Raw genomic sequence first — 24602 nt, 5'->3', positions numbered from 1 at the left:
ATAGATCTTTAGAATCAAGAGTGTTAGAATATAGAGAGTTGGAATATAGAGAGTTGGAATATAGAGAGTTAGAATATAGAGAGTTAGAATATAGAGAGTTAGAATATAGAGAGTTAGAATATAGAGAGTTAGAATATAGAGAGTTAGATAATAGAGAGTTAGATAATAGAGAGTTAGATAATAGAGAGTTAGATAATAGAGAGTTAGATAATAGAGAGTAAGATAATAGAGAGTAAGATAATAGAGTGTTAGAATATAAAGAGATAAAATATAGAGTTTTAGAATATAGAGAATATACATAGAATGTGTAGTGTTAGAATATATAGACTTATAATATAAAGATAGTTAGAATATGGAGAGTTAGAATATGGAGAGTTAGAATATAGAGTGTTAGAATATAGAGAGATAAAATATAGAGTTTTAGAATATAGAGAATATACATAGAATGTGTAGTGTTAGAATATATAGACTTAGAATATAAAGAGTTAGAATGTTGAAAGTGAGATAATAGAGAATAAAGATAGTTAGAATATAGAGAGTTAGAATATAGAGAGTTAGAATATGGAGAGTTAGAATATGGAGAGTTAGAATATGGAGAGTTAGAATATGGAGAGTTAGAATATGGAGAGTTAGAATATGGAGAGTTAGAATATGGAGAGTTAGAATATGGAGAGTTAGAATATGGAGAGTTAGAATATGGAGAGTTAGAATATAGAGTGTTTGAATATAGAGGATTAGAATAAAGAGGATTGGAGTCTAGAGAATATAGAGAGTTAGAATATAGAGTTTGAATATAGAGATACAGTGGGGAGAACAAGTATTTGATACACTGACAATTTTGCAGGTTTTCCTACTTACAAAGCATGTAGAGGTCTGTAATTTTTATCATAGGTACACTTCAACTGTGAGAGACGGAATCTAAAACAAAAATCCAGAAAATCACATTGTATGATTTTTAAGTAATTAATTTGCATTTTATTGCATGACATAAGTATTTGATACATCAGAAAAGCAGAACTGAATATTTGGTACAGAAACCTTAGTTTGCAATTACAGAGATCATACGTTTCCTGTAGTTCTTGACCAGGTTTGCACACACTGCAGCAGGGATTTTGGCCCACTCCTCCATACAGACCTTCTCCAGATCCTTCAGGTTTCGGGGCTGTCGCTGGGCAATACGGACTTTCGGCTCCCTCCAAAGATTTTCTATTGGGTTCAGGTCTGGAGACTGGCTAGGCCACTCCAGGAGCTTGAGATGCTTCTTACGGAGCCACTCCTTAGTTGCCCTGGCTGTGTGTTTCGGGTCGTTGTCATGCTGGAAGACCCAGCCACGACCCATCTTCAATGCTCTTACTGAGGGAAGGAGGTTGTTGGTCAAGATCTCGCGATACATGGCCCCATCCATCCTCCCCTCAATACGGTGCAGTCGTCCTGTCCCCTTTGCAGAAAAGCATCCCCAAAGAATGATGTTTCCACCTCCATGCTTCACGGTTGGGATGGTGTTCTTGGGGTTGTACTCATCCTTCTATTCCTCCAAACACGGCGAGTGGAGTTTAGAGCAAAAAGCTCTATTTTTGTCTCATCAGACCACATGACCTTCTCCCATTCCTCCTCTGGATCATCCAGATGGTCATTGGCAAACTTCAGACGGGCCTGGACATGCGCTGGCTTGAGCAGGGGGACCTTGCGTGCGCTGCAGGATTTTAATCCATGACGGCGTAGTGTGTTACTAATGGTTTTCTTTGAGACTGTGGTCCCAGCTCTCTTCAGGTCATTGACCAGGTCCTGCCGTGTAGTTCTGGGCTGATCCCTCACATTCCTCATGATCATTGATGCCCCACGAGGTGAGATCTTGCATGGAGCCCCAGACCGAGGGTGATTGACCGTCATCTTGAACTTCTTCCATTTTCTAATAATTGTGCCAACAGTTGTTGCCTTCTCACCAAGCTGCTTGGCTATTGTCCTGTAGCCCATCCCAGCCTTGTACAGGTCTACAATTTATCCCTGATGTCCTTACACAGCTCTCTGGTCTTGGCCATTGTGGAGAGGTTGGAGTCTGTTTGATTGAGTGTGTGGACAGGTGTCTTTTATATAGGTAACGAGTTCAAACAGGTGCAGTTAATACAGGTAATGAGTGGAGAACAGGAGGGCTTCTTAAAGAAAAACTAACAGGTCTGTGAGAGCCGGAATTCTTACTGGTTGGTAGGTGATCAAATACTTATGTCATGCAATAAAATGCAAATTAATTACTTAAAAATCATACAATGTGATTTTCTGGATTTTTGTTTTAGATTCCGTCTCTCACAGTTGAAGTGTACCTATGATAAAAATGACAGACCTCTACATGCTTTGTAAGTAGGAAAACCTGCAAAATCGGCAGTGTATCAAATACTTGTTCTCCCCACTGTATATACATTTTTAATATAGAGTGTAAGAATATAGAACTTAGAATATAGACTGTTAATTATATATGGAATGTGGAGAGTTAGAATATAGAGATTTATAATATATAGAGATATAGAATATAGAAAGTTAGAATATAAAATTTAGGAATTTAGAAGTTTGAATGTAGTGTTTATTATATATAGAATTTGGAGGGTTATGGTATAGAGAGTTAGAATATAGATCTTTAGAATCAAGAGTGTTAGAATATAGAGAGTTGGAATATAGAGAGTTGGAATATAGAGAGTTGGAATATAGAGAGTTGGAATATAGAGAGTTAGAATATAGAGAGTTAGATAATAGAGAGTTAGATAATAGAGAGTTAGATAATAGAGAGTAAGATAATAGAGAGTAAGATAATAGAGAGTAAGATAATAGAGTGTTAGAATATAAAGAGATAAAATATAGAGTTTTAGAATATAGAGAATATACATAGAATGTGCAGTGTTAGAATATATAGACTTAGAATATAAAGATAGTTAGAATATGGAGAGTTAGAATATGGAGAGTTAGAATATGGAGAGTTAGAATATGGAGAGTTAGAATATAGAGTGTTAGAATATAGAGAGATAAAATATAGAGTTTTAGAATATAGAGAATATACATAGAATGTGTAGTGTTAGAATATATAGACTTAGAATATAAAGAGTTAGAATGTTGAAAGTGAGATAATAGAGAATAAAGATAGTTAGAATATAGATAGTTAGAATATAGAGAGTTAGAATATGGAGAGTTAGAATATGGAGAGTTAGAATATAGAGTGTTAGAATATAGAGTGTTAGAATATAGAGTGTTAGAATATAGAGTGTTAGAATATAGAGTGTTAGAATATAGAGTGTTAGAATATAGAGTGTTAGAATATAGAGTGTTAGAATATAGAGTGTTAGAATATAGAGTGTTAGAATATAGAGTGTTAGAATATAGAGTGTTTGAATATAGAGGATTAGAATATAGAGGATTAGAATATAGAGGATTAGAATAAAGAGGATTGGAGTCTAGAGAATATAGAGAGTTAGAATATAGAGTTTGAATATAGAGATATAGACATTTTTAATATAGAGTGTAAGAATATAGACTGTTAATTATATATGGAATGTGGAGAGTTAGAATATAGAGATTTATAATATATAGAGATATAGAAAGTTAGAATATAAAATTTAGGAATTTAGAAGTTTGAATGTAGTGTTTATTATATATAGAATTTGGAGGGTTATGGTATAGAGAGTTAGAATATAGAGAGTTGGAGTATAGAGAGTTGGAGTATAGAGAGTTGGAGTATAGAGAGTTGGAGTATAGAGAGTTGGAGTATAGAGAGTTGGAGTATAGAGAGTTGGAGTATAGAGAGTTGGAGTATAGAGAGTTGGAGTATAGAGAGTTGGAGTATAGAGAGTTGGAGTATAGAGAGTTGGAGTATAGAGAGTTGGAGTATAGAGAGTTGGAGTATAGAGAGTTGGAGTATAGAGAGTTGGAGTATAGAGAGTTGGAGTATAGAGAGTTGGAGTATAGAGAGTTGGAATATAGAGAGTTGGAATATAGAGAGTTGGAATATAGAGAGTTGGAATATAGAGAGTTGGAATATAGAGAGTTGGAATATAGAGAGTTGGAATATAGAGAGTTGGAATATAGAGAGTTGGAATATAGAGAGTTGGAATATAGAGAGTTGGAATATAGAGAGTTGGAATATAGAGAGTTGGAATATAGAGAGTTGGAATATAGAGAGTTGGAATATAGAGAGTTGGAATATAGAGAGTTGGAATATAGAGAGTTGGAATATAGAGAGTTGGAATATAGAGAGTTAGAATATAGAGAGTTAAAATGTAGAGAATATAGATAGTTAGAATATGGAGAGTTATAATATAGAGTTGGAATATAAAGAGTTGGAATATAGAGAGTGAGAATATAAAGTATTAGAAAATAGAGAGTTAGAACATGGAGGATTAGAATATGGATAGTAAAATGTTATAGAGGGTTAGAATATATAGAGTTAGAATATAGAGATTAAGACCGTTGAAAGATAGAATATAGACAGTTAGAATTTAGAGACTTAGAATATAGAGAGTTAGAATATAGACAGTTAGAATTTAGAGACATAGAATATAGAGATTTAGAATATAGTGAGCACGAATATAGAAAGTTAGAATAAAGAGAATATAACGATTTTTAAATAATGAGAATAAGTAATATAGATAATATGGAGAGTTAAAAAATAGAGTGTTATAAAATAGAGAGTTATAACATAGAGAGTTAGAACATATAACATAGAGAGTTAGAACATAGAGAGTTAGAGCATAGAGAGTTAGAGCATAGAGGGTTAGAGCATAGAGGGTTAGAGCATAGAGGGTTAGAGCATAGAGGGTTAGAGCATAGAGGGTTAGAGCATAGAGGGTTAGAATATAGAGGGTTAGAATATAGAGGGTTACAATATAGAGGGTTACAATATAGAGGGTTACAATATAGAGGGTTACAATATAGAGGGTTAGAATATAGAGGGTTAGAATATAGAGGGTTAGAATATAGAGGGTTAGAATATAGAGGGTTAGAATATAGAGGGTTAGAATATAGAGGGTTAGAATGTAGATGGTTAGAATATAGATGGTTAGAATATAGAGATAATAGATAGTTAGAATATAGAGAGTTAGAATATAGAGAGTTAGAATATTAGAATATAGAATATAGAGAGTTAGAATATAGAGAGTTGGAATATAGAGAGTTGGAATATAGAGAGTTGGAATATAGAGAGTTGGAATATAGAGAGTTGGAATATAGAGAGTTGGAATATAGAGAGTTGGAATATAGAGAGTTGGAATATAGAGTGTTTGAATATAGATGATTAGAATATAGAGGATTAGAATATAGAGGATTAGAATAAAGAGGATTGGAGTCTAGAGAATATAGAGAGTTAGAATATAGAGTTTGAATATAGAGATATAGACATTTTTAATATAGAGTGTAAGAATATAGAACTTAGAATATAGACTGTTAATTATATATGGAATGTGGAGAGTTAGAATATAGAGATATAGAAAGTTAGAATATAAAATTTAGGAATTTAGAAGTTTGAATGTAGTGTTTACTATATATAGAATTTGGAGGGTTATGGTATAGAGAGTTAGAATATAGAGAGTTAGAATATAGAGAGTTGGAGTATAGAGAGTTGGAGTATAGAGAGTTGGAGTATAGAGAGTTGGAGTATAGAGAGTTGGAGTATAGAGAGTTGGAGTATAGAGAGTTGGAGTATAGATAGTTGGAGTATAGAGAGTTGGAGTATAGAGAGTTGGAGTATAGAGAGTTGGAATATAGAGAGTTGGAATATAGAGAGTTGGAATATAGAGAGTTGGAATATAGAGAGTTGGAATATAGAGAGTTGGAATATAGAGAGTTGGAATATAGAGAGTTGGAATATAGAGAGTTGGAATATAGAGAGTTAGAATATAGAGAGTTAGAATATAGAGAGTTAGAATATAGAGAGTTAGAATATAGAGAGTTAGATAATAGAGAGTTAGATAATAGAGAGTTAGATAATAGAGAGTTAGATAATAGAGAGTAAGATAATAGAGAGTAAGATAATAGAGTGTTAGAATATAAAGAGATAAAATATAGAGTTTTAGAATATAGAGAATATACATAGAATGTGTAGTGTTAGAATATATAGACTTAGAATATAAAGATAGTTAGAATATGGAGAGTTAGAATATGGAGAGTTAGAATATGGAGAGTTAGAATATGGAGAGTTAGAATATGGAGAGTTAGAATATAGAGTGTTAGAATATAGAGAGATAAAATATAGAGTTTTAGAATATAGAGAATATACATAGAATGTGTAGTGTTAGAATATATAGACTTAGAATATAAAGAGTTAGAATGTTGAAAGTGAGATAATAGAGAATAAAGATAGTTAGAATATAGAGAGTTAGAATATAGAGAGTTAGAATATAGAGAGTTAGAATATAGAGAGTTAGAATATGGAGAGTTAGAATATGGAGAGTTAGAATATGGAGAGTTAGAATATGGAGAGTTAGAATATGGAGAGTTAGAATATGGAGTGTTAGAATATAGAGTGTTAGAATATAGAGTGTTAGAATATAGAGTGTTAGAATATAGAGTGTTAGAATATAGAGTGTTAGAATATAGAGTATTTGAATATAGAGGATTAGAATATAGAGGATTAGAATAAATAGGATTGGAGTCTAGAGAATATAGAGAGTTAGAATATAGAGTTTGAATATAGAGATATAGACATTTTTAATATAGAGTGTAAGAATATAGAACTTAGAATATAGACTGTTAATTATATATGGAATGTGGAGAGTTAGAATATAGAGATTTATAATATATAGAGATATAGAAAGTTAGAATATAAAATTTAGGAATTTAGAAGTTTGAATGTAGTGTTTATTATATATAGAATTTGGAGGGTTATGGTATAGAGAGTTAGAATATAGAGAGTTGGAGTATAGAGAGTTGGAGTATAGAGAGTTGGAGTATAGAGAGTTGGAGTATAGAGAGTTGGAGTATAGAGAGTTGGAGTATAGAGAGTTGGAGTATAGAGAGTTGGAGTATAGAGAGTTGGAGTATAGAGAGTTGGAGTATAGAGAGTTGGAGTATAGAGAGTTGGAGTATAGAGAGTTGGAGTATAGAGAGTTGGAGTATAGAGAGTTGGAGTATAGAGAGTTGGAGTATAGAGAGTTGGAGTATAGAGAGTTGGAGTATAGAGAGTTGGAATATAGAGAGTTGGAATATAGAGAGTTGGAATATAGAGAGTTGGAATATAGAGAGTTGGAATATAGAGAGTTGGAATATAGAGAGTTAGAATATAGAGAGTTAGAATATAGAGAGTTAGAATATAGAGAGTTAGAATATAGAGAGTTAGAATATAGAGAGTTAGATAATAGAGAGTTAGATAATAGAGAGTTAGATAATAGAGAGTTAGATAATAGAGAGTTAGATAATAGAGAGTTAGATAATAGAGAGTAAGATAATAGAGAGTAAGATAATAGAGTGTTAGAATATAAAGAGATAAAATATAGAGTTTTAGAATATAGAGAATATATATAGAATGTGTAGTGTTAGAATATATAGACTTACAATATAAAGATAGTTAGAATATGGAGAGTTAGAATATGGAGAGTTAGAATATGGAGAGTTAGAATATGGAGAGTTAGAATATAGAGTGTTAGAATATAGAGAGATAAAATATAGAGTTTTAGAATATAGAGAATATACATAGAATGTGTAGTGTTAGAATATATAGACTTAGAATATAAAGAGTTAGAATGTTGAAAGTGAGATAATAGAGAATAAAGATAGTTAGAATATAGAGAGTTAGAATATAGAGAGTTAGAATATAGAGAGTTAGAATATGGAGAGTTAGAATATGGAGAGTTAGAATATGGAGAGTTAGAATATGGAGAGTTAGAATATGGAGAGTTAGAATATGGAGTGTTAGAATATAGAGTGTTAGAATATAGAGTGTTAGAATATAGAGTGTTAGAATATAGAGTGTTAGAATATAGAGTGTTAGAATATAGAGTGTTAGAATATAGAGTGTTAGAATATAGAGTGTTAGAATATAGAGGATTTGAATATAGAGGATTAGAATATAGAGGATTAGAATAAAGAGGATTGGAGTCTAGAGAATATAGAGAGTTAGAATATAGAGTTTGAATATAGAGATATAGACATTTTTAATATAGAGTGTAAGAATATAGAACTTAGAATATAGACTGTTAATTATATATGGAATGTGGAGAGTTAGAATATAGAGATTTATAATATATAGAGATATAGAAAGTTAGAATATAAAATTTAGGAATTTAGAAGTTTGAATGTAGTGTTTATTATATATAGAATTTGGAGGGTTATGGTATAGAGAGTTAGAATATAGAGAGTTAGAATATAGAGAGTTGGAGTATAGAGAGTTGGAGTATAGAGAGTTGGAGTATAGAGAGTTGGAGTATAGAGAGTTGGAGTATAGAGAGTTGGAGTATAGAGAGTTGGAGTATAGAGAGTTGGAGTATAGAGAGTTGGAGTATAGAGAGTTGGAGTATAGAGAGTTGGAGTATAGAGAGTTGGAGTATAGAGAGTTGGAGTATAGAGAGTTGGAATATAGAGAGTTGGAATATAGAGAGTTGGAATATAGAGAGTTGGAATATAGAGAGTTGGAATATAGAGAGTTGGAATATAGAGAGTTAGAATATAGAGAGTTAAAATGTAGAGAATATAGATAGTTAGAATATAGAGAGTTGGAATATAAAGAGTTGGAATATAGAGAGTGAGAATATAAAGTATTAGAAAATAGAGAGTTAGAACATGGAGGATTAGAATATGGATAGTAAAATGTTATAGAGGGTTAGAATATAGAGATTAAGACCGTTGAAAGATAGAATATAGACAGTTAGAATTTAGAGACTTAGAATATAGAGTTAGAATATAGACAGTTAGAATTTAGAGACATAGAATATAGAGATTTAGAATATAGTGAGCACGAATATAGAACGTTAGAATAAAGAGAATATAACGATTTTTAAATAATGAGAATAAGTAATATAGATAATATGGAGAGTTAAAAAATAGAGTGTTATAAAATAGAGAGTTATAACATAGAGAGTTAGAACATATAACATAGAGAGTTAGAGCATAGAGGGTTAGAGCATAGAGGGTTAGAGCATAGAGGGTTAGAGCATAGAGGGTTAGAGCATAGAGGGTTAGAATATAGAGGGTTAGAATATAGAGGGTTACAATATAGAGGGTTACAATATAGAGGGTTAGAATATAGAGGGTTAGAATATAGAGGGTTAGAATATAGAGGGTTAGAATATAGAGGGTTAGAATATAGAGGGTTAGAATATAGAGGGTTAGAATGTAGAGGGTTAGAATGTAGAGGGTTAGAATGTAGAGGGTTAGAATGTAGAGGGTTAGAATGTAGAGGGTTAGAATGTAGAGGGTTAGAATGTAGAGGGTTAGAATGTAGATGGTTAGAATATAGATGGTTAGAATATAGATGGTTAGAATATAGATGGTTAGAATATAGATGGTTAGAATATAGATAGTTAGAATATAGAGGGTTAGAATATAGAGATAATAGATAGTTAGAATATAGAGAGTTAGAATATAGAGAGTTAGAATTATAGAATATAGAGAGTTAGAATATAGAGAGTTAGAATATAGAGAGTTGGAATATAGAGAGTTGGAATATAGAGAGTTGGAATAAAGAGAATATAAAGATTTTTAAATAATGAGAATAAGTAATATAGATAATATGGAGAGTTAAAAAATTGAGAGTTAGAACATAGAGGGTTAGAACATAGAGGGTTAGAATATAGAGGGTTAGAATATAGAGGGTTAGAATATAGAGGGTTAGAATATAGAGGGTTAGAATATAGAGGTTTTAATATAGAGTGTAAGAATATAGAACTTAGAATATAGACTGTTAATTATATATGGAATGTGGAGAGTTAGAATATAGAGATTTATAATATATAGAGATATAGAAAGTTAGAATACAAAATTTAGGAATTTAGAAGTTTGAATGTAGTGTTTATTATATATAGAATTTGGAGGGTTATGGTATAGAGAGTTAGAATATAGAGAGTTAGAATATAGAGAGTTAGAATATAGAGAGTTGGAGTATAGAGAGTTGGAGTATAGAGAGTTGGAGTATAGAGAGTTGGAGTATAGAGAGTTGGAGTATAGAGAGTTGGAGTATAGAGAGTTGGAGTATAGAGAGTTGGAGTATAGAGAGTTGGAGTATAGAGAGTTGGAGTATAGAGAGTTGGAGTATAGAGAGTTGGAGTATAGAGAGTTGGAGTATAGAGAGTTGGAATATAGAGAGTTGGAATATAGAGAGTTGGAATATAGAGAGTTGGAATATAGAGAGTTGGAATATAGATAGTTGGAATATAGAGAGTTGGAATATAGAGAGTTGGAATATAGAGTGTTTGAATATAGATGATTAGAATATAGAGGATTAGAATAAAGAGGATTGGAGTCTAGAGAATATAGAGAGTTAGAATATAGAGTTTGAATATAGAGATATAGACATTTTTAATATAGAGTGTAAGAATATAGAACTTAGAATATAGACTGTTAATTATATATGGAATGTGGAGAGTTAGAATATAGAGATTTATAATATATAGAGATATAGAAAGTTAGAATACAAAATTTAGGAATTTAGAAGTTTGAATGTAGTGTTTATTATATATAGAATTTGGAGGGTTATGGTATAGAGAGTTAGAATATAGAGAGTTAGAATATAGAGAGTTAGAATATAGAGAGTTGGAGTATAGAGAGTTGGAGTATAGAGAGTTGGAGTATAGAGAGTTGGAGTATAGAGAGTTGGAGTATAGAGAGTTGGAGTATAGAGAGTTGGAGTATAGAGAGTTGGAGTATAGAGAGTTGGAGTATAGAGAGTTGGAGTATAGAGAGTTGGAGTATAGAGAGTTGGAGTATAGAGAGTTGGAGTATAGAGAGTTGGAGTATAGAGAGTTGGAGTATAGAGAGTTGGAGTATAGAGAGTTGGAGTATAGAGAGTTGGAGTATAGAGAGTTGGAGTATAGAGAGTTGGAGTATAGAGAGTTGGAGTATAGAGAGTTGGAATATAGAGAGTTGGAATATAGAGAGTTGGAATATAGAGAGTTGGAATATAGAGAGTTGGAATATAGAGAGTTGGAATATAGAGAGTTGGAGTATAGAGAGTTGGAGTATAGAGAGTTGGAGTATAGAGAGTTGGAGTATAGAGAGTTGGAGTATAGAGAGTTGGAATATAGAGAGTTGGAATATAGAGAGTTGGAATATAGAGAGTTGGAATATAGAGAGTTGGAATATAGAGAGTTGGAATATAGAGAGTTGGAATATAGAGAGTTGGAATATAGAGAGTTGGAATATAGAGAGTTGGAATATAGAGAGTTGGAATATAGAGAGTTGGAATATAGAGAGTTGGAATATAGAGAGTTGGAATATAGAGAGTTGGAATATAGAGAGTTAGAATATAGAGAGTTAAAATGTAGAGAATATAGATAGTTAGAATATGGAGAGTTATAATATAGAGAGTTGGAATATAAAGAGTTGGAATATAGAGAGTGAGAATATAAAGTATTAGAAAATAGAGAGTTAGAACATGGAGGATTAGAATATGGATAGTAAAATGTTATAGAGGGTTAGAATATATAGAGTTAGAATATAGAGATTAAGACCGTTGAAAGATAGAATATAGACAGTTAGAATTTAGAGACTTAGAATATAGAGAGTTAGAATATAGACAGTTAGAATTTAGAGAATATAACGATTTTTAAATAATGAGAATAAGTAATATAGATAATATGGAGAGTTAAAAAATAGAGTGTTATAAAATAGAGAGTTATAACATAGAGAGTTAGAACATATAACATAGAGAGTTAGAACATAGAGAGTTAGAGCATAGAGGGTTAGAGCATAGAGGGTTAGAGCATAGAGGGTTAGAGCATAGAGGGTTAGAATATAGAGGGTTAGAATATAGAGGGTTAGAATATAGAGGGTTACAATATAGAGGGTTACAATATAGAGGGTTACAATATAGAGGGTTACAATATAGAGGGTTACAATATAGAGGGTTACAATATAGAGGGTTAGAATATAGAGGGTTAGAATATAGAGGGTTAGAATATAGAGGGTTAGAATATAGAGGGTTAGAATATAGATAGTTAGAATATAGATAGTTAGAATATAGAGGGTTAGAATATAGAGATAATAGATAGTTAGAATATAGAGAGTTAGAATATTAGAATATAGAATATAGAGAGTTAGAATATAGAGAGTTAGAATATAGAGAGTTGGAATATAGAGAGTTGGAATATAGAGAGTTGGAATATAGAGAGTTGGAATATAGAGAGTTGGAATATAGAGAGTTAGAATATAGAGAGTTAAAATATAGAGAGTTAAAATGTAGAGAATATAGATAGTTATAATATAGAGAGTTGGAATATAAAGAGTTGGAATATAGAGAGTGAGAATATAAAGTATTAGAAAATAGAGAGTTAGAACATGGAGGATTAGAATATGGATAGTAAAATGTTATAGAGGGTTAGAATATATAGAGTTAGAATATAGAGATTAAGACCGTTGAAAGATAGAATATAGACAGTTAGAATTTAGAGACTTAGAATATAGAGACTTAGAATATAGAGAGTTAGAATATAGACAGTTAGAATTTAGAGACATAGAATATAGAGATTTAGAATATAGTGAGCACGAATATAGAAAGTTAGAATAAAGAGAATATAACGATTTTTAAATAATGAGAATAAGTAATATAGATAATATGGAGAGTTAAAAAATAGAGAGTTATAAAATAGAGAGTTATAACATAGAGAGTTAGAACATATAACATAGAGAGTTAGAGCATAGAGGGTTAGAGCATAGAGGGTTAGAGCATAGAGGGTTAGAGCATAGAGGGTTAGAGCATAGAGGGTTAGAGCATAGAGGGTTAGAATATAGAGGGTTAGAATATAGAGGGTTAGAATATAGAGGGTTAGAATATAGAGGGTTAGAATATAGAGGGTTAGAATATAGAGGGTTAGAATATAGAGGGTTAGAATATAGAGGGTTAGAATATAGAGGGTTAGAATATAGAGGGTTAGAATATAGAGGGTTAGAATATAGAGGGTTAGAATATAGAGGGTTAGAATATAGAGGGTTAGAATATAGAGGGTTAGAATATAGAGGGTTAGAATATAGAGGGTTAGAATATAGAGGGTTAGAATGTAGATGGTTAGAATGTAGATGGTTAGAATGTAGATGGTTAGAATGTAGATGGTTAGAATGTAGATGGTTAGAATATAGATAGTTAGAATATAGATAGTTAGAATATAGAGGGTTAGAATATAGAGATAATAGATAGTTAGAATATAGAGAGTTAGAATATAGAGAGTTAGAATATTAGAATATAGAATATAGAGAGTTAGAATATAGAGAGTTGGAATATAGAGAGTTGGAATAAAGAGAATATAAAGATTTTTAAATAATGAGAATAAGTAATATAGATAATATGGAGAGTTAAAAAATTGAGAGTTAGAACATAGAGGGTTAGAACATAGAGGGTTAGAACATAGAGGGTTAGAACATAGAGGGTTAGAATATAGAGGGTTAGAATATAGAGGGTTAGAATATAGAGGGTTGGAATATAGAGAGTTGGAATATAGAGAGTTGGAATATAGAGAGTTGGAATATTGAGAGTTGGAATATTGAGAGTTGGAATATTGAGAGTTGGAATATTGAGAGTTGGAATATTGAGAGTTGGAATATTGAGAGTTGGAATGTAGAGAGTTGGAATGTAGAGAGTTGGAATGTAGAGAGTTGGAATGTAGAGAGTTGGAATGTAGAGAGTTGGAATGTAGAGAGTTGGAATGTAGAGAGTTGGAATGTAGAGAGTTGGAATGTAGAGAGTTGGAATGTAGAGAGTTGGAATGTAGAGAGTTGGAATATAGAGTGTTGGAATATAGAGTGTTGGAATATAGAGAGTTGGAATGTAGAGAGTTGGAATATAGAGTGTTGGAATATAGAGAGATAAAATATAGAGTTTTAGAATATAGAGAATATACATAGTTAGAATGTGTAGTGTTAGAATATATAGACATAGAATATAAAGAGTTAGAATGTTGAAAGTGAGATAATAGAGAATATAGATAGTTAGAGTATGGGGAATAAGAATATAGAGAGATAGATTATAGGGCGTTAGAATATAGAAAGTGATAATATAAAGTATTAGAAAATAGAGAGTTAGAACATAGAGCTTTAGAATTTAGAGATGTTTAATATAGAGGGTTATAACATAGGAATTTAGAATATAGAGATGTTTAATATAGAGGGTTATAACATAGGAATTTAGAATTTAGAGATGTTTAATATAGAGGGTTATAACATAGGAATTTAGAATTTAGAGATGTTTAATATAGAGGGTTATAACATAGGAATTTAGAATTTAGAGATGTTTAATATAGAGGGTTATAACATAGGAATTTAGAATTTAGAGATGTTTAATATAGAGGGTTATAACATAGGAATTTAGAATATAGAGATGTTTAATATAGAGGGTTATAACATAGGAATTTAGAATTTAGAGATGTTTAATATAGAGGGTTATAACATAGGAATTTAGAATTTAGAGATGTTTAATATAGAGGGTTATAACATAGGAATTTAGAATTTAGAGATGTTTAATATAGAGGGTTATAACATAGGAATTTAGAATTTAGAGATGTTTAATATAGAGGGTTATAACATAGGAATTTAGAATTTAGAGAAATAGAATACAGAGGGTTCGAACATAGAGTTTTAGAATATGGAGGGCTAGAATATATTGGGTGTGAATATAGAGGGTTAGAATAAAGAGGGTTGGAGTCTAGAGAATATAGAGAGTTTCCCATGATATCAAGCAAAGATGCACTAAGTTTGAAGGTACGCCTTGAAATACATCCACACGTACACCTCCAATTGACTCAAATGATGTCAATTTCCCTATCATAAGCTTCTAAAGCCATGACATAATTTTCTGGTATTTTCCAAGCTGTTTAAAGGCACAGTCAATTTAGTGTATGTAAACCTCTGACCCACTGGAATTGTAATACAGTGAATTTTAAGTGAAATTAACTGACTGTAGACAATTTTTGAAAACATTACACTGGGTAAGATGGGCGACACCTGGGGGGGGAGACAATCACAAAGACTGACCAGGGTATGACACTCTCTGAGCTGGCATTTGTATTTTATTCTTATTTTTGCACTGTCTCTATGCACTCTCACAGGGTCCTACACTCTACGTACACTGATACTCCAACACACATACAAACACTCACTCCATCATTTCCTCACATACACATAAAATGCACATACATTTATACTGACTCTACACACACACACACCTCCTCACATACAATCATCATGTATGCTGCTGCTACTCTGTTAGTTATATACTGAACACAAATATAATCGCAACAGTTTCAAAGATTTTACTGAGATACAGTTCACATAAGGAAATCAGTCAATTTCAATAAATTCATTAGGCCCTGATCTATGGTTTTCACATGACAGGGGAGGGGTGCAGCCATGGGTGGGCCTGTGAGGTCATAGGCCCACCCACTGGGGAGCCAGACCCAGCCAATCAGAATGAGTTTTTCCCCACAAAAGGACTTAATTACAGGCAGAAAATAGGCCCACCCACTGAGGAGCCAGGTTTGCCAATCAGAATGAGTTTTTCCCCACAAAAGGACTTAATTACAGGCAGAAATAGTCCTCATTCACATCAACGGGGCTGTAGTGGAGCGGGTCGAGACTTTCAAGTATCCTTGGTGTCCACATCACCAAAAAAATAACATGGTCTCAGCACACCATGACAGTGGTGAAGCGGGCACGACAAAACCTATTCCCCCTCAGGAGACCGAAAAGATTTGGTATGGGGCATCAGATCCTCAAAAGGTTCTACAGCTGCACCATCGAGAGTATCCTGACTGGTTGCGTCACTGCCTGGTATGGCAGCTGCTCAGCCTCCGACCGCCAGGCACTACAGAGGGTAGTGCCAATGGCCCATCACTGGGGCCAAGCTTCGTGTCATCCAGGACCTCTATACCAGGCGGTGTCAGAGGAAGGCCCTAAAAATGGTCAAATACTCCAGTCATCCAAGTCATAGACTGTTCTCCCTGCTACCGCACGGCAAGCGGTACCGGAGTGCCAAGTCTAGGACAAAAAGGCTTCTAAACAGCTTTTACCACCAAGCCATAAGACTCCTGAACAGCTAATCAAATGGCTACCCAGACTATTTGCATTGAACCCCCGCCATTTTCTTTTGACACTGCCTCTACTCGCTGTTTATTATCTATGCATAGTCACTTTACCCCTACCTATATGTACAAATGACCTCGACTAACCTGTAAACGCAAGGACAGGCACACACGGTCGTACACACACACACACACACACACACACAGTAAATATACACACATCAACACAGTAAACACACACATACACACACACACACACAGTCAACACACACACACACACACACACACACACACACACATACAGTCAACATACACACACACACACACACACACACACATACAGTCAACACACACACACACACACACACACACACACACACACACACACACACACACACACACACACACAGTCAACATACACACATGCACACAGTCAATGTACACACACACACAAACAGTAAACACACACACATTAAACAAACATACAGTACACATACACACACACTCAAGCAAACACTGATTCAAAAAACAATATACTGTATGATCAGTTGCTTGAAGTAATACAGTAATATTACATTTACATTTAAGTCATTTAGCAGACGCTCTTATCCAGAGCGACTTACAAATTGGTGCATTCACCTTATGATATCCAGTGGAACAACCACTTTACAATAGTGCATCTAACTCTTTTAAGGGGGAGGGGGGGGTTAGAAGGATTACTTTATCCTATCCTAGGTATTCCTTAAAGAGGTGGGGTTTCAGGTGTCTCCGGAAGGTGGTGATTGACTCCGCTGACCTGGCGTCGTGAGGGAGTTTGTTCCACCATTGGGGTGCCAGAGCAGCGAACAGTTTTGACTGGGCTGAGCGGGAACTGTACTTCCTCAGAGGTAGGGAGGCGAGCAGGCCAGAGGTGGATGAACGCAGTGGTCAAGAATGTCCGTTCTACCTCTTATCCTTCATGTTAACTGCTCAGAAATAACGGAAGATGCTTAGTTTTTCACTTTCCTCTACAGTCCAAGCCTTCCTTTTTTCCTGTATACCCTAATATCACCCCCCCTCCCTCCCCCCAAAACAGTATGGAGTTAGTACAGTATGCTGTTTATCTAGACGGTATTAGAGCAGCAATTACCTAGAGTTAATGGAGCGCCTTCACATTTAACACCTTGCTGCTTCAGTAAAAATAGCCTTTCTGTTCTGCAACCACACTTCCTCCTGGTCAAAACAAAAAGGGACTTGTTCCTCTGCCCCCTCTGCCTGCCAGGTTGAAAGCTGAGCCTGTGTCCCAAATGGCACTGTATTCCCTATATAGTGCACTACTTTTGATCAGGGTCCATAGGGCTCAGTAACAGGGCTCGTAGGGCAAATAGGGCACCATTTGGGACACATAGTGTGAGTGTGTAGTTGGGTCCCATTGGAAAACAGGTGTAGTTTAGGTTTCTGTCTCCAGCCACGGTGTGCGTGCCGTTCCGTACCGTTATTAGCCAGTCAGAAAGACTCTAGCATGCGGAATGAGACTCCCAATTTTAGACCCCTGAATCGGAATACTTTAAACTCTAATTTGCTAAAGCTGGAGAGAGTATATGCACTCTTAATTTGAACTGGTCTGCGAGATGCGAATTTGAATGAATAATCCAGACAATTTATACGACTTTTCAGTTGCTCAGGCTTCCAATATTGACTTTCCTTCCCAAACCCTCCTCCCTTCCCCTCTCTCTCTCTCTCTCTCTCTCTCTATTTCCCTATCTCTCTCTCTCTCTCTCTCTCTCGCTCTCTCTCTATCTCTCCATTTCCCTCTCTCTGTCTTTCTCTCTCTCTTGCTTTGTCCTCCTCTCACTCCCACTTCTCTCTCTTCCCCTTCTCTAATGCGTTCTCTCTCCTTGGCCTCTGTAGGGTCTTCATTACCAGGATATAGATGTTGCTCTGCTTTCTCCTCGCCCAGCGAAACCCAGTGGTGCCCAGCATTACCCAGCGATGCCAAGCGAAACGCAGAGGGGGCCCAGCATTACCCAGCGATGCCCAACGAAACGCAGCAATTCCCAGCAAATGCCCAGCGAAACCCAGCGAAACCCAGCAATGCCCAAAAATGTGTTCTGAAGTGTAACAAATATGGTGTTTGTATGATTAAATGCTTTTCAAATGTCCTATGAATGAAATGAATTACCATGTGTGTCTATATCACCTTGTAGTGGGTCAACAATTCAGTCCTCAATCTGAAGAGAAACAATGTATTCACGTCTGGAGGAAACTTGGCACCATCCCTACGATGAAGCATGGTGGTGGCAACATCATGCTGTGAGGATGTTTTTCAGCGGCAGGGACTGGGAGATTGCTCCGTTAATCTTTCCCTCAATCCTGACTAAAGTACAGAGAGATCCTTAATGAAAACCTGCTCCAGAGAGCTCAGGACCTCAGACTGGGGCGAAGGTTCACCTTCCAACAGGACAACGACCCTAAGCACACAGCCAAGACAACACAGGAGTGGCTTCGGGTGGCTCAGCCAGAGCCTGTACTTGAACCCGACCGAACATCTCTGGAGAGACCTGAAAATAGCTGTGCAGAGACGCTCCCCATCCAACTTGTCAAAGATAATAAAACCAAAACTTTACCATAAATGAATACTACAGTATATCGTACTACAGTCCACAACACACTGTATTAATTACTATAGTATACACTAGTTATCTGAGTAGTTATACAGTATTGATACTATAGTTAACTGTAAATACTACAGTATTCACTGTAGTGTTTTGCAGACTTTTTTAAAATAGAAAGTATGCATAGTATACTATAGTATTTTTTCATCTGGGTGTGTGTGTGATGATCTGAGTGTCAAACTATTTTCACACTATTGATCCGACTTGAACCATGCTGTGTTTTCGGTTCAGCTCAGTAGTATGAAAAGGGTACTACAGCCAGCGTTGGCCTCTCGGGCTGGGCCAAGGCTGGGATGGGGGGCTGAGACTGGGGACAGAGCTGTGGCAGTGGAGGTTCGGCAGAAATATGCAAATGAAGTGTGTGTGTGTGTGTGTGTGTGTGTGTGTGTGTGTGTGTGTGTGTGTGTGTGTGTGTGTGTGTGTGTGGGTGTGGGTGGGTGTGTGTGTGTGTGGGTGGTTCTTCACTCCCGGTGGGTAAATGAGACCTGATCTGTCCCTCTGCAGGTGACTGTCCCAAAGAGGAGGATGGTGTTGAGCTGAGAAAGAGTAGCAGGGTAAACTGTCCTGCCGCGAGGCCTCAATACCAGGCTACAGCCCCCTCAATACCAGGCTACAGCCCCCTCAGTACCAGGCTACAACCCCCTCAGTACCAGGCTACAGCCCCCTCAATACCAGGCTACAGCCCCCTCAATACCAGGCTACAGCCCACTCAATACCAGGCTACAGCCCTCTCAATACCAGGCTACAGCCCCCTCAGTACCAGGCTACAGCCCCCTCAATACCAGGCTACAACCCCCTCAATACCAGGCTACATCCCCCTCAATACCAGGCTACAGCCCCCTCAATACCAGGCTACAGCCCCCTCAGTACCAGGCTACATCCCCCTCAATACCAGGCTACAGCCCCCTCAGTACCAGGCTACAGCCCCCTCAGTACCCACCAACACTGTCCTGCTATGAGGCTACATCCCCCTCAATACCAGGCTACAGCCCCCTCAATACCAGGCTACAGCCCCCTCAGTACCAGGCTACAGCCCCCTCAGTACCCACCAACACTGTCCTGCTATGAGGCATCTACACAGAGTCCCCTGTCTACACCTAACAGCACTGGCTGAACCTCCTAGTCTGCTCTGTTATCCTCTGTAGACCATCCACACTAAAACAGTGATCGTTTTTTTTTGGCCTGCCACTACAACTATTGCTGATGTTTTCGGTAACATATCTACATGTTATCCCTGTCAGAATGGGTCCCAGTGTGTTTTAGATAGATAGGTCACTAATGGGCTTAGAACACAAATATCTCAGCCTGAATACCCTGGCCATTTGCTCATGCTTGATATTACCTCTGCCAGGCCTCCCGACCCTTACTCACCCCCCCCCCCCCCACCCACACACACACATGGACACAGCCAATTGCACATGCTCACTGTTGACAATATCTGTGTGTGTGTGTGCGTGCGTGTGTGTGTGTGTGTCAGGGTGTGTGTGTGTGTTTGAGTGCTTTGCCCAGGAGAGAGGACAAATAAGAATCAGCTTCCTGAAACCTTAATGTCCCACAACTAATGAAGGGCCTTGAGATGAACCAGCGCCATTTTCTCACCCAATGGTCTCATACGTATACACTGTATATATGTCAGAGGCTGTGTCCAAAAGGGAACCCTACTCCCTAGTGCTGGAGGTCCATGCTGGCCTTGCAGTGACGAGGACGAGCCACCCTCTCTCTCTCTCTCTCCCAGATTACAATAGAGTCGTCTGGATGTGAAACTGACAGCTGATCTAGACGCTGAAGGATCCAAAAATGAGAAGTAGAAAGAAAAAAATGTGTAATTAGTGTAATGAAATAATGTAATAGGAGTTTCTTCCCTAGTCCCCTACTCATTCACATGCTACCCTGGAATGAAGCTGTCTCTCAACACAGAGAGAGAGAGAGAGAGAGACCATTGGGTGAGAAATGGTGGTGGCTTCTGAGAGAGAGAGAGAGATCTGATTATGCTGTGTGTATGGTGTGCTCTCTCTGATAATTGATATCTTTGCTGTAGACTGAGCAATGGATGGTTGTCCTTGTCTGAAATTTGCTACATAGTCTAGTGTAGGAACACACATATACACACACACACACACTACATGCCCAGTGTTGGTGGGAAATCACAGGATTTTAAGAAATGTATCTAAAAAGGTTGATTATTCTCCGTGGAGTCAACAGCTGAGACTACTGTATAGGCCTACTAAACACATATCACTGAGTTATATTCCAGACCATTACATGATATTCATATGAGGTGGATACTACAGGCCTATCAGAGGAGGTCAATTATCTCTAGAGAGATTGTATTATGAAGCTTTAGGTTTCAGGGGGACATTAAACTCAATCTGTGATGATATCAGTATCTAACATCTTCCGTCCCATCCCGTCCCGTCCCGTCCATGCACCCCCAATACAGACTCATGTTGATGATGAGAGTGATGATATCACTACCCAACATGTCCATCCCCCAACACAGACTCATGTTGATGATGAGAGTGATGATATCACTACCCAACATGTCCATCCCCCAATACAGACTCATGTTGATGATGAGAGTGATGATATCACTACCCAACATGTCCATCCCCCAATACAGACTCATGTTGATGATGAGAGTGATGATATCACTACCCAACATGTCCACCCCCCCCAATACAGACTCATGTTGATGATGAGAGTGATGATATCGCTACCCAACATGTCCATCCCCCAATACAGACTCATGTTGATGATGAGAGTGATGATATCACTACCCAACACGTCCATCCCCCAATACAGACTCATGTTGATGATGAGAGTGATGATATCACTACCCAACATGTCCATCCCCCAATACAGACTCATGTTGATGATGAGAGTGATGATATCACTACCCAACATGTCCATCCCCCAATACAGACTCATGTTGATGATGAGAGTGATGATATCGCTACCCAACATGTCCACCCCCCCCCAATACAGACTCATGTTGATGATGAGAGTGATGATATCACTACCCAACATGTCCATCTCCCAATACAGGCTCATGTTGATGATGAGAGTGATGATATCACTACCCAACACGTCCATCCCCCAATACAGACTCATGTTGATGATGAGAGTGATGATATCACTACCCAACATGTCCATCCCCCAATACAGACTCATGTTGATGATGAGAGTGATGATATCGCTACCCAACATGTCCACCTCCCCCAATACAGACTCATGTTGATGATGAGAGTGATGATATCACTACCCAACATGTCCATCTCCCAATACAGGCTCATGTTGATGATGAGAGTGATGATATCACTACCCAACACGTCCATCCCCCAATACAGACTCATGTTGATGATGAGAGTGATGATAACGCTACCCAACACGTCCATCCCCCAATACAGACTCATGTTGATGATGAGAGTGATGATATCGCTACCCAACACGTCCATCCCCCAATACAGACTCATGTTGATGATGAGAGTGATGATATCACTACCCAACACGTCCATCCCCCAATACAGACTCATGTTGATGATGAGAGTGATGATATCGCTACCCAACATGTCCATCCCCCAATACAGACTCATGTTGATGATGAGAGTGATGATATCGCTACCCAACACGTCCATCCCCCAATACAGACTCATGTTGATGATGAGAGTGATGATATCGCTACCCAACATGTCCATCCCCCAATACAGACTCATGTTGATGATGAGAGTGCCGAGGGGGTAATGAGTTCTGTATAGCTGAGGCTAAGAATATCCTCCGCCACCTCATCCTCATTCAGATAACAATATGATTAGATACCAAGATTAAAACCCAGGTGTCCTTATATTCATTAATATGCACAGGTCGAATAGTCAAGAGGATAAAAAAATTACTGTGAAGAGTCTTGTTAATTAGAGAGAGTTGTATCTTTGACCTGCAGAAGGACTATGCTTATTAGGAAAGTGGATACCTGTAAAAACAATATATATATATTTTCACATATTTTTTTATATTCTTTTTCTGGTTTCAAATGTATTTTATTATTATTCTCACCCTGGTTCTGGCTGCAGTAAGTGCCTTGTGTAATACGTGCTTCATTTCAAAATGGTAATTATGCAAATGAATTGCTCCAGGTGATGTGAAATGAACAAGCCCCTTTGCAAATTAGGGCTTCAGTCCCAAACGACACCCTATTCCCGACGTAGTGCACTTCTTTTGACCGGAGCCCTATGGGCTGATGTCAAAAGTAGTGCACTACATAGGGGTGCAGTGTGTCATTTAGGAGGCAACCCATAGACAATAAAATCCAGAGCAGGAAAGAAGAAAAAATTAACATCTGACTTAAAAGGAAATCTATAACGATGCTCAGCTCAGGTATTTGGGATCAAAGAGAAAAGAGATAACGTTGTTTTGCTTTTATATTTTATCTCACAGGCAGGGTGACCATGCATTCTGCAATATTACATTAGTCTTGGTTTAAAACATCATTCCAAGCTGCTGTTTGATAGTAAACTGGGCCGATATGGAGAATTAAGCCAACAAATTTCCATTTCGAAAAAACTGTTCCTTGTTCAATTTCATACCAACCAACTATTGTATATGATATGGTGCTCTTTATTTACTATCATCAATATAGAAAACAAACTGAGAGAAATTTAACTGAAGGACTTCAACAGAGAGGGATTTTCACAACTACTCAATGCAGTATTACATGTTAAAATGGCAATTCTGAAAGGAAATATTGTGTTATGAATTAAATAAATCATATCAGATATAGATATCAGTGCGGCATTACAATTTCATCTTCTACAGACACAGAACTGGTTGATCCACATCTTCCATGGACACAGAGCTGGTGATCCACGTCTTCTATAGACACAGAGCTGGTTGATCCACGTCTTCTATAGACAGAGAACTGGTTGATCCACATATTCTACATACACAGAACTGGTTGATCCACATCTTCTACAGACACAGAGCTGGTTGATCCATATCCTCTATAGAAACAGAGCTGGTTGATCCACGTCTTCTATAGACACAGAGCTGGTTGATCCACATCTTCCATGGACACAGAGCTGGTTGATCCACGTCTTCCATGGACACAGAGCTGGTGATCCACGTCTTCTACAGACACAGAGCTGGTTGAGCCACGTCTTCTATAGACACAGAACTGGTTGATCCACATATTCTACAGACACAGAGCTGGTTGATCCACGTCTTCTATAGAAACAGCTGGTTGATCCACATCCTCTATAGACACAGAGCTGGTTGATCCACGTCTTCTATAGACACAGAGCTGGTTGATCCACGTCTTCTATAGAAACAGAGCTGGTTGATCCACATCCTCTATAGACACAGAGCTGGTTGATCCACGTCTTCTATAGACACAGAGCTGGTTGATCCACGTCTTCTATAGACACAGAGCTGGTTGATCCACGTCTTCTATAGACACAGAGCTGGTTGATCCACATCCTCTATAGAAACAGAGCTGGTTGATCCACATCTTCTACTTACACAGAGCTGGTTGATCCACATCTTCTATAGAAACAGAGCTGGTTGATCCACATCTTCAATAGAAACAGAGCTGGTTGATCCACGTCTTCTATAGACACAGAGCTGGTTGATCCATATCCTCTATAGAAACAGAGCTGGTTGATCCACGTCTTCTATAGACACAGAGCTGGTTGATCCACATCTTCTATAGACACAGAGCTGGTTGATCCACACTCCCTAAAGACAAAGAGCTGGTTGATCCACG

General features: G+C 36.7%; 1 long non-coding RNA gene across 1 annotated transcript in view; it reads left to right on the top strand.

The window, feature by feature from the left end:
* LOC139541796 (uncharacterized) overlaps positions 1 to 18341 on the top strand; it is a 31878-nt gene extending 13537 nt beyond the window's left edge. Inside the window, exon 2 of the long non-coding RNA XR_011668413.1 lies at positions 18084 to 18341. This is a non-coding gene — a long non-coding RNA (uncharacterized lncRNA). The remainder of the gene's footprint in view (positions 1 to 18083) is intronic.
* The last annotated feature ends 6261 nt before the right edge of the window (positions 18342 to 24602 follow it).

This window comes from Salvelinus alpinus, chromosome 16 (genome assembly GCF_045679555.1).
Source record: "Salvelinus alpinus chromosome 16, SLU_Salpinus.1, whole genome shotgun sequence".
Lineage (NCBI taxonomy): Eukaryota > Metazoa > Chordata > Actinopteri > Salmoniformes > Salmonidae > Salvelinus > Salvelinus alpinus.
Note: the sequence above shows the minus strand (reverse complement) of the source record. Positions and strands in the feature narration are given on the sequence as shown.